Here is a 15,973-nt window from a genome sequence, read left to right on the forward strand (position 1 = left end):
TATTTTGGACCTGGAGATAATACCACTTACCCATCCTTACCAGGGAATGTTGCCATCAATTACCAGTTGAAAATAATAGAAAGAACTGAATTTTTATGCTTCACTTAGGTTTTCATTTGAGTAGTCTCTAAAAATCCTGCCTTGCTTAAGTTCTAACAGTGTCTCTCAGATTTCAGTTTTGGGCCTTGCACACCTCAGACCTTCTAAATGCATTTGCTTGCTAACTCAGAAGACACATGGTCTGACTGCAGCAAAGGACATTCCTATATTTGTTTCTGAAAAAATGAGACATTTTTATGCTGCATCAAGTCAAGAGCAAGTCTCAACAGTGGCTGCTGTGTTTGTTCCCTAGGAAGTGTTGAGGAATAAACTTTAAGACAAAAGAAAATCTTTGCACCTGTGTTTTGGGTACCAGATATCTGGGTTCCTTCCCCTACATTAGATAAATGATTCTGATCACTGTTTAAAAAGGGAATTTAACAGAGTGAAGTAAGTCAGAAAGAGAAAGATAAATATCATATCCTAACGAATATATATGGAATCTAGAAAAATGGTACTGAAGAATTTATTTACAGGGCAGCAATGGAGAAACAGACATAAAGAATAGACTTATGAATGTGGGGAGAAGGGAGAAGAGGGTGAGATGTATGGAAAGAGTAACACAGAAACTTACATTACCATATGTAAAATAGATAGCCAATGGGAATTTTCTGTTTGGCTCAGGAAACTCAAACAAAGGCTCTGTATCAACCTATTCAAAGAACGATGCTTTCATCATCATCTTTGTGCTGCTCCACTGCTGGGACTGTCAGGTAGCTGGGGACCAACTCAGTCTCCAGCTTCCCTTTCCTCAGGACAGGGGGCTTCCAGGAGCTCTTGCATCCCAGAGGCTACAGAAGATACATTCACAATGTGGATTTAAGATGATGACTTAGGAAAGATAAGAATTTTTATACATTTTAATTTTGTTTTACTGAAGTACAGTTGATTTACAATGTTGTGTTTATTTCTGCTATACAGCAAAGTGATTCATTTATATATATATTATTTTTCATATTTTTACCATTGTGGTTTATTAAAGAAAGATAAGAATTAGTAATGTGTCAATCAGGAGTTATTAAAGCAAACCTGCTTTTTTTTTTCTGCATGTAGGTGGTGGTGAAAATAATTACTATGTTAGTTTGCTATCCTAGTCTCCACTTTTTAAAGTGTTTTTTTATTATGGCGGAAGTCACATAATGTAAAACATACCATTGTAACCATATTTAACTGCACAGTTCAGGGACATTAGGTACAGTCACATTGTTGTGCTACTCTCACCATTATCTATCTCCTGAAATTTTCACCTTCCTAAACTGAAGCTCTGTCCCCATTAAATAGTAACCCCCAATTCCTCTTCTCCACCTTTCCACCCCCCAGCCCCTGGCATCTACCAATGTATTTTCTAACTCTATGAATTTGACTATTCGAGGTACCTCATATAAGTGGATTCAAACAGTAATTTTCTGCACCCGATGTATATTGGAATGCATTTTTGAGGTTAACTTAATATATGTCCTGGGCTTCCCAGGTGGTACTAGTGGTTAAAAAAAAAAAACAAAAACAAAAAAAAAACCCGCCTGCCAATGCAGGATGTTTAAGAGACACAGGTTCGATCCCTGGGTCAGAAAGACCCCCTGGAGGAGGGCATGGCAACCCACTCCAGTATTCTTGCCTGGGGAATCGCCATGGACAAGAGGAGCCTGGTGGGCTACAGTCCATAGGGTTGCAAAGAGTCGGACATAACTGAAATAACTTAGTACGCACATGGAAACTCTATTTTTAGTTTTTTAAGGAACCTCCACACTGTTCTCCATTGTGGCTGTATCAATTTACATCCCCACCAACAGTGCAGGAGAGTTTCCTTTCTCCACACCCTCTCCAGCATTTATTGTTCATAAACTTTTTGATGATGACTATTTTGATCATTGTGAGGTGATACTTCATTGGAGCTTTGATTTGCATTTCTGCAAGGAGATCCAACCAGTCCATCCTAAAGGAGACTAGTCCTGGGTGTTCATTGGAAGGACTGATGCTGAGGCTGAAACTCCAATACTTTGGCCACCTCATGGGAAGAGTTGACTCATTGGAAAAGACCCTGATGCTGGGAGGGATTGAGGGCAGGAGAAGGGGACGACAGAGGATGAGATGGCTGGATGGCATCACCGACTCAATGCACATGAGTTTGGGTGAACTCCGGGAGTTGGTGATGGACAGGGAGGCCTGGAGTGCTGCAATTCATAGGGTCGCAAAGAGTCGGACACAACTGAGCAACTGAACTGAACTGAATAATTAGTGATGTTGAACATCTTTTCATGTGTTTGTTGGCCATGTTTGTCTTTGGAGAAATGTCTATTTAGGTCTTCTGTCCACTTTAAACAAAAAGTTTGGGTTGTTTGTTTTTTTGATATTGAGGTACATGAGCTGTTTGTATATTTTGGAGATTAATCCTTAATCAGTTGCTTCATTTGCAAACATTTTCTCCCATTCTTAGGGTTATCTTTTCATCTTGTTTCCTTTGCTGGGCAAAAGCTTTTAAGTTTCATTAGGTCCCATTCATCTATCTTTGTTTTTATTTTCATTACTACTGGAGGTGGATCAAAAAGACCTTGCTGAGATTTATGTCAAAGAGTGTCCTATAGTCAATATCTTGTAATAACCTATAATAAAAAATAGTCTAAAAAATAATATATGTGTATTTATATAACTGAATCATCTTGCTGTGCCCCTTGCTGTAAGTCAACTATATTTCAAGAAAATATATATATTAAGAAAAAAAAGAGGATTTTCTGCCTATGTTTTCCCTAAGAGTTTTATAGTGTCTGGCCTTAACATTTAGGTCTTTAATCCATTTTCAGTTTATTTTTGTGTGTGGTGTTGAGGAGTGTTCTAATTTCATTCTTTTACATGTAGCTGTCCAGGTTTCCCAGTGCCACTTATTGAAGAGACTGTCTTTTCTCCATTGTATATTCTTGCCCCTTTGTTATAAATCAGGTGACTATAGGTGTGTGGGTGTATCTCTGGGTTTTCTGTCTATTTCCATTGATCTATATTTCTGGTTTTGTGCCAGTACCATACTGTTTAGATCACTGTCACTTTGCAGTATAGTCTGAGGTCATGGAACCTGATTCTTCCAACTCCATTTTTCTTTCCCAACGTTGCTTTGGCTATTTGGAGTCTTTTGTGTTTCCATACAAATTGTACAGTTTTTTTGTTTTAATTCCGTGAAAAGTGTTATTGATAATTTGATAGGGATTGCACTGAGTCTGCAAATTGCTTTGTGAAATATATTTATTTTCACAATATTGATTCTTCCAATCAAAGAGCATGGTATATCTCTTCATCTGTGTTATTTTTGATTTCTCTCATCAGTGTCTTATAGTTTTCTGAGCACAGATCTTTTGCCTCTTTAGGTAGGTTTATTCCTGATATTTTATTCTTTTTATTACAGTGGTAAATGGGATTGTTTCCTTAATCTCTCTTCCTGATCTTTTGTTGTTAGTATATAGAAATGCAAGAGATTCCTGCATTAATTTTGTATCCCTCCATAGTCTCTGTGATTGTTACTTATACCTCAAAGCAAATTTCAACATAGTGAAAAGGCAAATAATATCTTAGTGATGCTATAAAAGTAGTTTTCACTTCATGGATCTCATGAAAATTTCTCACTGACATCAAGGGTTCCACAGCCAGGGGGTCTCCCAACTGATCCCTGCCTTTCCTCTTCTTCATTTCAGAGACTCCTTCCCCCTGAGCTGGACTCACTGCTCCCCAAACTTAGCTGAGAGCCCTGCCCTGCCCTCCTCTCCTCAGGAGAGGAGAACTCTCTCCTGAGTTCTCTAGGCAAGAACTCAGCCCCTAGTAAGCGATGCAAGCGAGTGTCCTCAGTCTGGGAAGGGAGGTGGAAGGACAGGTGTTTCCTTTGGACCTGGGAAGAGTTTGTACTTGAAGGCTCCAGACCCACTCATAATCTAGTCTGGTTTTGTTACACACCAGCTTAATATGTGTTCATATCCCATATGGAAATCTGACATAGTGTCTAAGAGAAATAATATTAGCCCTTCCATCTCCCATGTATCTAATGTATCTGGCTTGAGGCCCAAAAATCATGAAGAGCAGTTCGGCCTAACAAAACATTCTGTGATGAAGGAGTTGTTCTATATCTGTGCTGTCCAGGCAGGTAGCCACTAGCTACACATGGCCATTGGGCTGAGCACTTTAATTTTATTTAATTAGTTTTTAAATATTTTATTTTATTGAATTATAGTTGATTAACAATGTATCAATTTCTGCTGTACAGCAAAGTGACTCAGTTTACATATATATATATTATTTATACTCTTTTCCATTATGATTTAATCACAGGCTGTTGAATATAGTTCCCTCTGCCATACAGTCGGACCTTGTTGTTTATTTATTCTATAGATAATAATTTGCATCTACTAACTCCAAACACCCAGTCCATCCCTCTCCCAGCCCTCCTCCCCCTTGGCAACTACAGATCTGTTCTCTGTATCTGTAAGTCTGTGCTTATTTTAATTTTATTTAATTTAAATAGCCATATATGGCTAGTAGCTAGCATAGTGGATAGTACATATTTAGAGTGTTCTTAATTTTCAGTCTCTTCCCCCAAAGGATACTGTGTGACTCATAGGCTGATACATATTAAGTAATAATCTTCACATAAAAACTCTTAGAGTCTTAAAATGAAGCATGCACAGAATATTTCATTAATATGTATTTTAACAACTAGCATGTTCAGACATTAAGTGGTCATGGTTTAGTCCCTGAGTCGTGTCCAACTCTTGCAATCCCATGGACTGTAGCCTGCCAGGCTCCTCTGTCCATGAGATTCTCCAGGCAAGAATACTGGCTGCTGCTAAGTCTCTTCAGTCATGTCTGACTCTGTGCAACCCCACAGACGGCAGCCCACCAGGCTCCTCCGTCCCTGGGATTCTCCAGGCAAGAATATTGGAGTGGGTTGCCATTTCCTTCTCCAGGGAATCTTCCCGACCCAGGGATTGAATCCGGGTCTCCTGCATTGCAGGCAGATTCTTTACCCACTGAGCTATGAGCTTTTTTATCACCTTAAGGTTGTAATTGTTCAAAACTGCCCATCACTGGAGATAATCCTTGTCTATATTATATTGAGCTTTTGGTGTTGTTTTCCTTAACTGGATAAACATAAAGAGATCACAGGGGAGCAGAACCCAGAGGCAGAGGGCTGCCCAGGATGAGATGAGGAGATCCGGCACATCAGCCCTGCCCAAGATGTGCAGGGAACCTGTCCCCATGGGGCAGAGCTGAGGGTTGCAGGAGAGTCTGTGCAAAGAGATGAAGTTGGTGGAACAGCAAATGTGCTCACAGATATTCACGAAGACAGGACTCTGGGGAGAGGTGGGAATGAGTTTAAATAAGTACAACAAAGCTAAAATATTATTTATTTCAGGGAAAAGAAAGTTCTAGTTATATCTGAAGGAGAGGGGTCTGTGAAAGAAGAACCAGAATGAAAAATGATACATAAAACTGAAAAACAGAGAAGGAGTATGGTAAGGGGCATGCTAGAGGCATTGAGATGCCAATCAGAGAATCAGCCAAAAGAACTAAAACAGCTGTCTCTGAGATTCAAGAGATGGGGTGACATGGAAGCTTAAGGACATCAGTCTAGATATCAAGTATTACAGAAGAGTTTTACTTTTGAAAACTTTGTGCATATATTCATTAGATAAAAATAAAAAGGCAACCCAGTGGGTGAGAGAACTGTTTCTGCTAGGAGAGTCCTAGATATGGAGCAGTAGTTGGAAGAAAACTGGACATGGAGTGGTGGATGTTTGTGGGAGGACTTTGTTATATTTAGTTAGTTTTGTTGGACTTTTTTTTTTTTTTTTTTTTAGTGGAAGGAATTGCAGCACATTTGTCAGCAGGACTGAAGGAGCCAGTAGAGTGGGAAATTGATGACACAGGGGAGGATGGAGCCAGATCCTGTGCCCACGCTGAGGGGCGGCCTTAGACGGGAGGGCACCAACCATCATCGCGGTGGAAGGTGAGGATGCAGGTGCAGGGGTGGGAGTGCAGGAGGAGGAGGATGAACTTCTCACCTATGTCCTTTCCTCTTTTCTGAGTTTAAAAAGAAGCTCACCATTAACAACAGGGAGTGGGGAGGCAGTGGAGATTGAGGAGGAAGATGGAGGTGAGAACAGCCTCTCAGGAGGTGTGAGACTGAGCTGACCCAGGAAGTGGCATCTGGGGAGTGCAGGGTGAGGCCCCTGAGGTCTGAGCGCCTCCACTTAGAGAGAAAAAGTTCCAGCCCTTGGGCAGCAGCAGGAAGATGTACAATAAAAAGAAAAGGCAGCCAGATATCTCCAGTGTAAGGATTACCTCCCAACCTGACATTAAAAGCCTTGCAGTCCTGGACCCAAATCTAACTTCTGGCCTTGATGTTGACCTAGGACTTTGGGGGGTCACAGGTCAGGGAGGCTCCCCAGAGCCCCATAGGCTCCAGCTGAGCCAGGCCTTCGGCTAAACAGGATCAGCAGATTCTGGACATAAAACTGGAACCTGATGAGAAGGAGGAGCGAAAAGCTGCCTTTGTCTCTCCCCTTCCATCCACAACCGGTAAACACGCACAACAAAACAGAGGTGCCTCTGCCCAACACCCCAGGATGCGGAGAATCCCACACAGTGTGCGTAAAGATGGGTGGACAGGGACACAGAGAGGAGGTGGAACCGAGGGAAGGGCAGGAGCGGAGCCCGCGATCCAGTTGTCCAGCTGCGGCGACGGAGCCGGAAGCCCCAGCAGTAGCAGCAAGGTGACCCGGGAATCCAGCCTTCCAGCCTCAGCGGTGCCCAGAGCCCCAGGTAACGAGGCAGCCACAGAAGTGGGTCCTGGGGCCCCATCCCACCAGCCACTGAGATGCCCATGACTTCGGCCTCTCCACCCGCAACTCACAGCAGCGGAGGAGAACCTAACAACACAGGACATGGCAGAGGTGCCTGCACCACCACAGCCGCCTGCATTCCCCCATTCCCGCTATGGGTCAGAGGATCCCCGACACAAGCGAAGGACCTACTATCGTGGTTTACCAGGCAGCGACGCCAGCGCCACTGGCTTCAACAAGGAACCAAAGACTCTGGAGTCACAAGAAGCAATGAGGGGCCACACCCTTGACCGGGGACTGAGGTGCAGGGGTGGAAAAAGTGCCAACTCTCACAGGCAGGGAACGCAAGTGAGCGAAGGCGAAACCTGTCCTCTGGCGCCACCTCCTGGAAGAGAGGGGGAAAGCCTCTACTCTCTAATTTCGTGGATTTGGAATCCTACAGAAAAGTGTTCCTTGGCTCTCAGGATTATCGTGGCTTCTCAGACTCGCTGATGCCATCAAGAGCCTGCATCCAGGCACAGCAGGTGATCTGCAGGCTGAGAGGATGGTTTGCAGAGTGAGCCAGCGGGCGTAGTAGACGAAGGAGAGAGTCAGGTACTGAGAGTGAAGAGAAGAAACTAAAAGAAATGGAACCTGTACAACTCAAGGTTAGTACCTCCTTGGTTTCCCAGGCAATTGAAGCAACAAGAGATTAGGAATAGAGTCTTACTGTTGGTAGGAAAACTTAGGGCCTATTTGCCCGAGGTTCCAATATATGGATCCCAAGAAATAAGTAGAGAACGATGAAGATTGTGTTTTAGGAAAATAGCTTTTCCCACTTTGTATCAATGTGGTAGACATTAGTAGCCTTAACTTAAGCAGGATAGAGCCTTCATTCTCCCAGGGAGGAGTCATACAGCTCCCCTGTGGGAGACAAGAGAAAACAAGAGGTGGGGAGTCTCAGTTGCATTCAAGCCCTTGGTTCTAGTTGTACCTGAGATTCACTTGCTCCCTGGCTTTTCTTTGGTTTGTTCAGTAAGACAATGACTCATCCTTTGACAAGACTGAGTCAGATTTCTGCCTTTCAGTAGAAACAAAGCTGACGAATATATCTGGTTTCATTTTTCTAGAAATAACATAGTTTTTATTTGCCCAAATAATAGAGCCAACCTCAAGGAAGCCTTATTTATTGTGAACATTTTTATTTGTACAACTTCATGTCCAATCACGTTTGCTTCACATTCAGAAATCTGAAGGGGATTCTGAAGGGTGTGTGAAATCTCAGAGCAACACTCAGGGTTCTAGATTCTGCAGATAGAGAGGCTGTGATGCCTTCTGTTGCCTGAAACATTTAGAAGTGAAATAGTGTGTGTTCACAGAAAGTTTTACCAATAGAATTCAGGACTTAAAGAGCAACGGTTACTGCATCTAGAATTGTGTCCAGAGAATAGAGCCGTTTATTTTTCTGTACTAGCACATAAGCCAGTAATACAGCCAGTCACCCCGGGGTTTGTACCTGGTTTAACAGTAAAAGGGTTTAGCTTCCTCGTGAGGCCCAGAGTCCTCCTTCTCAGCACCCAGTGGCCTTTGTGCTGTGTGTGATCTTTACAAGCCACACGCAAGAATAGCTGTTCCTCCTGGAAACAGAAAAAGGCCCTTTCCCTGTGCTGCTCACAGAACCAAACTTCTGTACTGGATCCTCACTGGGCTCCAGTGTTAGGGGTCTGGGGACCAAACTGGCCAGAATCCACTTGAGCCCAAGTCCCCTCGTGAAATGTCCTCTTGCTAAATGGACAGCCTGGGGCTTCCTCAGTGGGTCCGAAGAATCTGTGATGCCTTCTGTTGCCTGAGACATTTAGCAGTGAAACTGTGTGCATTCACAGAATTTTTTACCAGTAGAATCCAGGACTGAAAGAGCAACTATTGGTGCATTTAGAATTGTGCTTAGAATACACTAGCAGTAACTCCTTAAATCTCGATGTTGCCTATCTTGCACCCGGAAGGGCATGAGGCCTTCCCCACACTCACCCTATTATCAAACGCTTCCGCGTATGGACTGCCCATGGGGCTTGGAGCGTGTGGGTGGAAGGCCGGATGGGACAAGGCTCTACGGGGGTCGTCACCAGAATTATGGTGGTGGAATCGAGTGAGTTTGTGGATGTAAGGCTCTGCAGGACGGAATGCCGCATGTTATTTGCTGTCGCTCTGCCTACAGGAGAAACCTGAGTTGCCCTAGAGTAGGGATTCGGTATCCTGTCTCTCATTTATTTATTGGAGCGAAAAAAATCTGAGGGTAAAAGAGACCAAGTCCTTAGGTCCCAGAGAGTATGGAGAGAAGAATGAATGAGAGGAGGTGGATTTAGGTGTCACTATGAGCTGAGTGATCCGAAAAGAAGCCAAGACCACCTGAGACCTTGAGACAGACAGACAGACTTCAGGAGCAGAGGGACGGGGAGAAAGAGACAGAGCCCTGGCTAGTACTTCTAAAACCCCGGGGCTCACACTTATTCAGTAAGAGCTGATTGTTTGCTTCTATTCCCCATTGTTGCCGCTTGTTCCTGCTTACAGAGCTAACCATAAGCCTTGCTCCTTCCCGCACACCCTACCTCAGCCTGCCCTCTAGTGGCAGCCTGCGGAGTGACAGGAACGCGCGTTACTCCCTTCCCGTCTTCAAAATGAGTCATCTTAACCTACCTGCTAAGAATCCGGCTGCAATGAGGAAGACCTGGGTTCGATCCTGGATTGGGAAGATATCCTGGCGAAGGGAAAAGCTACCCACTCCAGTATTTTGGCCTAGAGAATTCCATGGACTGTATAGTCCATGGGGTCACAAAGAGTCCAACACGACTGAGCGACTTTCGCTTCACTCAACCTACCTGGTAGAATTGTAGTGAGCAACATTGATGGTTGTAGTTTTGGCAGCGATAGAAATGGCAATAGTTGTAGCAGCTATGCTAAGTGAATTACATGAGTCGTCTTATTTAATCTATACAAGTTGGGTGCTCGGGTGCTCAGTCGTGTCCGACTCTTTGCAACCCCATGGACAGTAGCCCACCAGGCTCCTCTATCCATGGGATTTTCCCGGGCAAGGATACTGGACTCAGTAGCGATTTTCTCCTCCAGGGGATCTTCCCAATTCGGGGATCTAACCTGCGTCTCCTGCAATTGGCAGGCGGATTCTGTACCACTAGCACCACCTGGGAAGCTGCAAATTGGGAGGCGACTTTATTATCTCCATTTTATAAATGAAGACTTAGCTGCTCCAACCTGCCCCAGGTCAGCAGCTACTAGTACCAAAGTGAATGTGTTCACACAGTAAGCTGCCTAACACTTTCCATCTCTCCTTAATGCTGGTTCCTTCCTCTGTCTTCCCCTGGAAAGCATCACAGAGGGGTTTACCTCATATAAAATGAAGTAAGAGAACTGGTTGTACTGTGATTTTTGCCCAGGAATCTCCCTTCTGAGCTCTAGAACAATCCCCACACCCAAAGAGAAACTGGGACACACCCAAGATATTGCTGAATCTCTAGTTTAGAAACCATTTAACTCCTGAGATGGAATACTTTTGCCCACCATCCAGCATGCCGACCTCCTAGTAGGAAGATTCCTAGAAGGGGAAAGATGACACAATCCATGTGCCTCTGCTCTTGGTCCAGCTTAACCCATCAAGACATTCTAGTGTAATCATGAATTCTTCATCAAACTGACATACGAAGTTCTCTCCACCCAATCAGAATATTGTTTGGTGACCAAGAAATCAGAGTCAAGAGAGGTGGGTTCTTTGGAAACATTTCATCCAGGTTACAGTAAATCCCAGTCCTGGAATAACCATGGTATTCACTTATACCAGCCTGGTTTTAAACAGGGCTTCCCCAGTAGCTCAACAGTAAAGAATCTGCCTGCAGTGCAGGAGCTGCAGGAGACGAAGGTTCAATCCCTGGGTCAGGAAGATTTCCCCTGGAGGAGGGCCTTGTTTTAAACATAATCTAAAATAGCTTAAACAACAAAAATTACAACCAGGGAAATGAAGAGTTAGAAAAATGGGATAAAACCAAGAGTAAGGTTAATATAAACATCATGCTGGAAGGAAAACTACAGATTTGTAACTGAGCTCTCTAGCAGCCAGTTCAAAGAGGGAAACACAGCCATTACCTGGCAGTTTACCCAACGTCTGTAAACTAAAAAGAGACCAGAGTCTCTCAGGAGATGCAGAGCTATTCCTTTTCCTGGGATAAGGAGGTCCCCATAGAAATGGTGGGATAAAGTGAACAAAATCCCAGCCACATCTTTATCATGAATACAAGTTTCACAGGATTTATTTATTTCTTCCAGTGTCCCTGTGATGGCTGGTGGTACCATGTTTAGGCAGAGTCTCTCAGAATAACGCAATCCATGTGCCTCTGCTGTTAGGTCCAGCTTAACCCATCAAGGGATTCTAGTGTAATCATGAATTCTTCATCAAACTGACATAAGAAGTTCTCTCCACCCATCTTTTGATACGTAGAGCATGAATTAGTTCAGTGCTATTATACACTTGACATCACAGCCATTTGGTGTGGTTAACAGTAGGTTACAACAGAAAGAATGCTCATGGCCAGAACAAGCCTGTCTCCCTACAGGGAGCAATTAAACAACTCACAATTTGTATCCCCTGGGTCTCCCTTTCCTGGATCCTGTGAAGTTCACCCTTTTCTGCAGCCACATTTTTTTCTTCAGATAGAGTCCAGTACCCTGAAATCAATTTTTTCTTCCTGACTTATAGTCTCCAGCCAGGCATGTTTCCTTTGTTTGGATTTAGTTATTCCTAAACTTCCTTAGCACCTCTACAATTCCTTCCCCAGATGGTGTCCCTCATGTATTGTGCAATTTCGCCACAACTTTAACTCATGGGTGATGAACTTCCATCTAACTAGTAAAGGAAGCCCTTTATTAGCTGTGTGAGTTTAGGCAAGTTACCAGACCTCTCTGAGCCTTATTTTCATCATTTATAATGTTGATAATGCCTACATTGGAAGGTTGTTTGGAATTAGAATAAATTATAATAATAGTAAGATCAGGACTTCCCCGGTGGTCCAGTGGTTAAGAATCCATCTGCCAATGCAGGGGACACAGGTTTAATCCCTGTTCTGGGTGGATCCCACATGCTGTGGAGCAGCTAAGCCCATGAGCCACAGCTGCTGAGCCTGCGCTCCATAACAAGAGTCACCGCAATGAGAAGCCTGAGCACTGCAATGAAAAGTAGTCCATGCTCGCTGCAAATTTAGAAAGCCTACGCGCAGCAACAATGACCCAGCACAGCCAAAAAATAAAAGTAAATAAATCAAATTTTTTTAAAAAATAGTAAAAGCAACCAAAGATTTATTAAGTTCTTATTCTGGCAGATGCTACGGTCAGCATTTAACAAGCAGTTATTTGTTTGAGTCATCTCAACAATTCTATCACACGGGAACTGACTATCCCCGTTATACAGATTAGGAAGCTGAGGTTTGGAGAGTTTAATACCTGGCCCATTAGTTACAGCAGTCATAACCATAAATGATTCAATGCCACAAAAAAGGCAAAAGGCAGGAGAGTTCAGTGAGGGGTCAGGAAAGACTTCTTGAACCAGGAGTCATTTACAGATGGGTTGGCCTGTTTGTTGGTTTGGTTCCTTTGTTTTCATTGTAAACCTAGTGTTGTATGTATTTGCTCCTTGAAAAAGTTCGAATAGTGCCTGTGGTTACTAGCTTCCACTAGCAGGGGGTAACCGCTGAATAACATCCTGACAGAACTTTCTCCATGAATATACTACTTGAAACAGATCTAGCTGTATGTCTCTCTTTTTTTTTTTTTTCCTGAGTATCATTTTTTTTTTTCTTTCCACATTTTCACTGAGAAGAGGGGTGGATGACAGGAGTAAGGGTACAGAATGGCCAGGGGCTTGAAGGCTGGGCTCTGGGTGGGTGTGCAGGGCAGGGAGCTAGGTGTTGGCTTGCTTACATGCATTCATCAGTTCTAAAGCCTCTCTGGGTTCCTCCAGTAGTGTCTGCCCTGGTAAAAAGCAGGGCCAGGAATGAGGGTGAGGAACAGAGGAAGTCAGAGGGGCAGGTGGCCACGTGGTGATGACCTTCGGTGCAGGTTCTGGGCTCTGCAGCTGGCTGATACTTGAGCAGGGGAGTGGCCTGACTAGAGCTGACTTTTTCAAAGGTTTACTATTATAAAATACACATAACATAAAATACACCATCTTAACCATTTTAAGTGTACAGTTCAGTGATATTAAAAACATTTGCGTTGTTATGGAGCCATCACCACCATCCATCACGTAACTCTTTTCATCTTGTAAGTCTGAAAGCCTATACCTTTTAAACCATACCTCCCGGTTCTCTGCTCTCCCCAGCTCCAGCTGACTTAGGATGGGCTGGAGGAGATGAGGCCTGTGTGTAAGAGGCTGATCAGGAGATGGCTGGAACCACCCAGGCCAGAGGCCATGAGGATCCCCGTGTGAGAAAGAAGGGCACAAACAGGAAACAAATTTAATAATTAAACAAAAGCACCTCCCTGTGCATGAAACGTGTACTGTGCCAGGCCCCGAGCAAGCATCTGAGGAGTCATTTCCTCTCCAGGTGACTTGTCCAGCTGGAGTCAGCAGCCCACAAATCTGAAGCCCTTTTCTGCACCCATTTTTCATATGACTGAAGCTTCTCCATTTTCAAAATCTCCCCCTTGGCTCATTCATATTTACTCTCCATCAGTCCCATCTCCACTCAGAGAAATCCTTTTTTTTTTTTTCTAGAGGTTAGAGTGAGTTGTGGGTTTTTTAATATTTATTTATTTGGCTGAAACTTGTCTTAGTTGCAGCACGCTGGATCTGCAATCTTGGCTGTGGCCTGCAGGATCTTTAGCAGCATACAAACTCTTAGTTGTGGCACGTGGTATCTAGATCCCTGACAAGGGATCAAACCCTGGCCCTCTGCATTGGGAGCCCGGAGTCTTAGCCACTGGACCACCAGGGAAGTCCCTGTACAGACCTCCTTGACCAGGATATTCTGTGAGTGGACAGAACTAGAAACCCTGGCATGTGGCCAGTCTTCCCGAGGGCTGGTGTGCTCACTGTCAGGTGTGACAATCTGGGCTCATAAGAGTGTCTTCTGGATGTGTTCACCAGTTTCCTGACAGCAAAAGGGGAAAGCCAACCTAGAAAGGGGTAGAGGGAATTCCCGGGGGGTCCAGTGCTTAGGACTCAGCACTTTCACTGCCAAGGGCGCAGGTTCAATCCCTGGTCGGGGAACTAAGATCCCGGAAGTACCCAAAAAATGGAAAGGAAGGAAGGGAGGTAGGAAGAAAGAAATAAAGAGGTATAAGCAAGCAATATGGGACATCTTTCCAGTGGAATGAGAGGAACATAGGAGACATTTGGTCTTGAGGGAGAGAGAAAACTATTAGCCTGGCTGCTGGTCTTCAGATGACATGAAAGTGGGTGAAGATGAACTTGTCAAAGGAAGGATTCCAGGTGGTGATTAAGCCATGGGAGCTGGAGAATCCCGCTTTCACCTGCTCTGTGCAGTTTGCCCGCCTTTGCTTGCTATTTCCAAATGGTACCATACCTAAGTTTCCCCCTCACTGGCTGTGACCTTTGGTAAATTACCTAACCTTCCTGAGCCTCAGTTTCTTCTCCTATAAAATATAAATAATCAGAGTAAGTGCATCCTAGAATTGTTGTGAGAAGTAAGATGACCCTGTAACAGGTTTTGTTCATGGTATATATGTGATAAATCAATGCCATTATTGAAAATGTGCATAAGTGAAAAACATCTAAGAGAACAGTTTAAGGAATGAACTAGTTCAAGTAGAAGCCAACTCTCCTTTCTTGATCTTGGGATAATTCTCTTGGGTATAATTCCCAGGGGGAAGCATCACACCACACTCAACAATCAATTGTGATGTCAACTACAGACACTGCCTTCTCTGTGATGCCAGCAGGACCTCCTGAACTGAGACGACATCCTGCCTTCTAATCTTCACAAATGCTCCATTTTCCAGTCTCTATTATACTTTATTATTATCTTAAACTTCATAACAACCTTGTGAAGTAGATTGGGCATCTGCTTTCACCCCATTTTACAGATAAGCAAACCAAGGTCTGCAGAGACAAGTGATCAGCTAAACTGACACAGCTGAGAGAGCCGTCCAGGCACATGGAAGGGGAACCTCATCTTCCAGCTTCCAGACAAGCACACTCTACTATGGGACCTTCCCTCCTGGGGCAGAAGAAATGACTTTACTCCAGTCACCACTTCCACCAGTTAACCACCAATAGAAGCATAATGGAACTTCCCTGGTGGTCTAGTGGTTAAGACTCTGCCTTGTAATTCAGGGAAGTAAGGCTCTGACAAACCTAGACAGCATATTAAAAAGCAGAGACATCACTTTCCTGACAAAAATCCATATAGTCAAAGCTATGGTTTTTCTAGTAGGCATGTATGTATGTAAGAGTTGGACCATAAAGAAGACTGAGTGCTGAAGAATTGATGCTTTTGAACTGTGATGCTGGAGAAGACTCTTGAGAATCCTTTGGACTATAAGGAGATCAAACCAGTCAATCCTAAAGGAAATCAACCCTGAATATTCACTGGAAGGACTGATGCGGAAGCTGAAACTTCAATACTTTGGCTACCTGACGCAAAGAACTGATTCATTGGAAAAGACCCTGATGCTGGAAAAGACTGAAAGCAGGAGGAGAAGGGGACGACAGAGGATGAGAAGGTTGAATGGCCTCACCGACTCAATGGACTTGAGTTTGAGCAAACTCTGGGAAATGTGGAAGGACAGGGAAACCTGGGGTGCTGCAGTCCACAGGGTCGCAAAGAGCCAGACACGATTCAACAACTGAGCAACAACAAGAAGCATACAAATCAGTACATGAGCAGCAGCTCTCACTGCAAACCTCAGGACATTTATTATATCACAGATTGCTGGCCAATCCCACTATTTTAAATAGCAACAGCTTAAAGCAAAGACCAGTCCAACAAAGCTGACCACAGCTACCCAGGACCCTCCATCAGCACCGAATAGTAGACAAAGTCCACTTCCTCGGC

This window comes from Bubalus bubalis, chromosome 2, assembly GCF_019923935.1.
Source record: "Bubalus bubalis isolate 160015118507 breed Murrah chromosome 2, NDDB_SH_1, whole genome shotgun sequence".
NCBI lineage: Eukaryota > Metazoa > Chordata > Mammalia > Artiodactyla > Bovidae > Bubalus > Bubalus bubalis.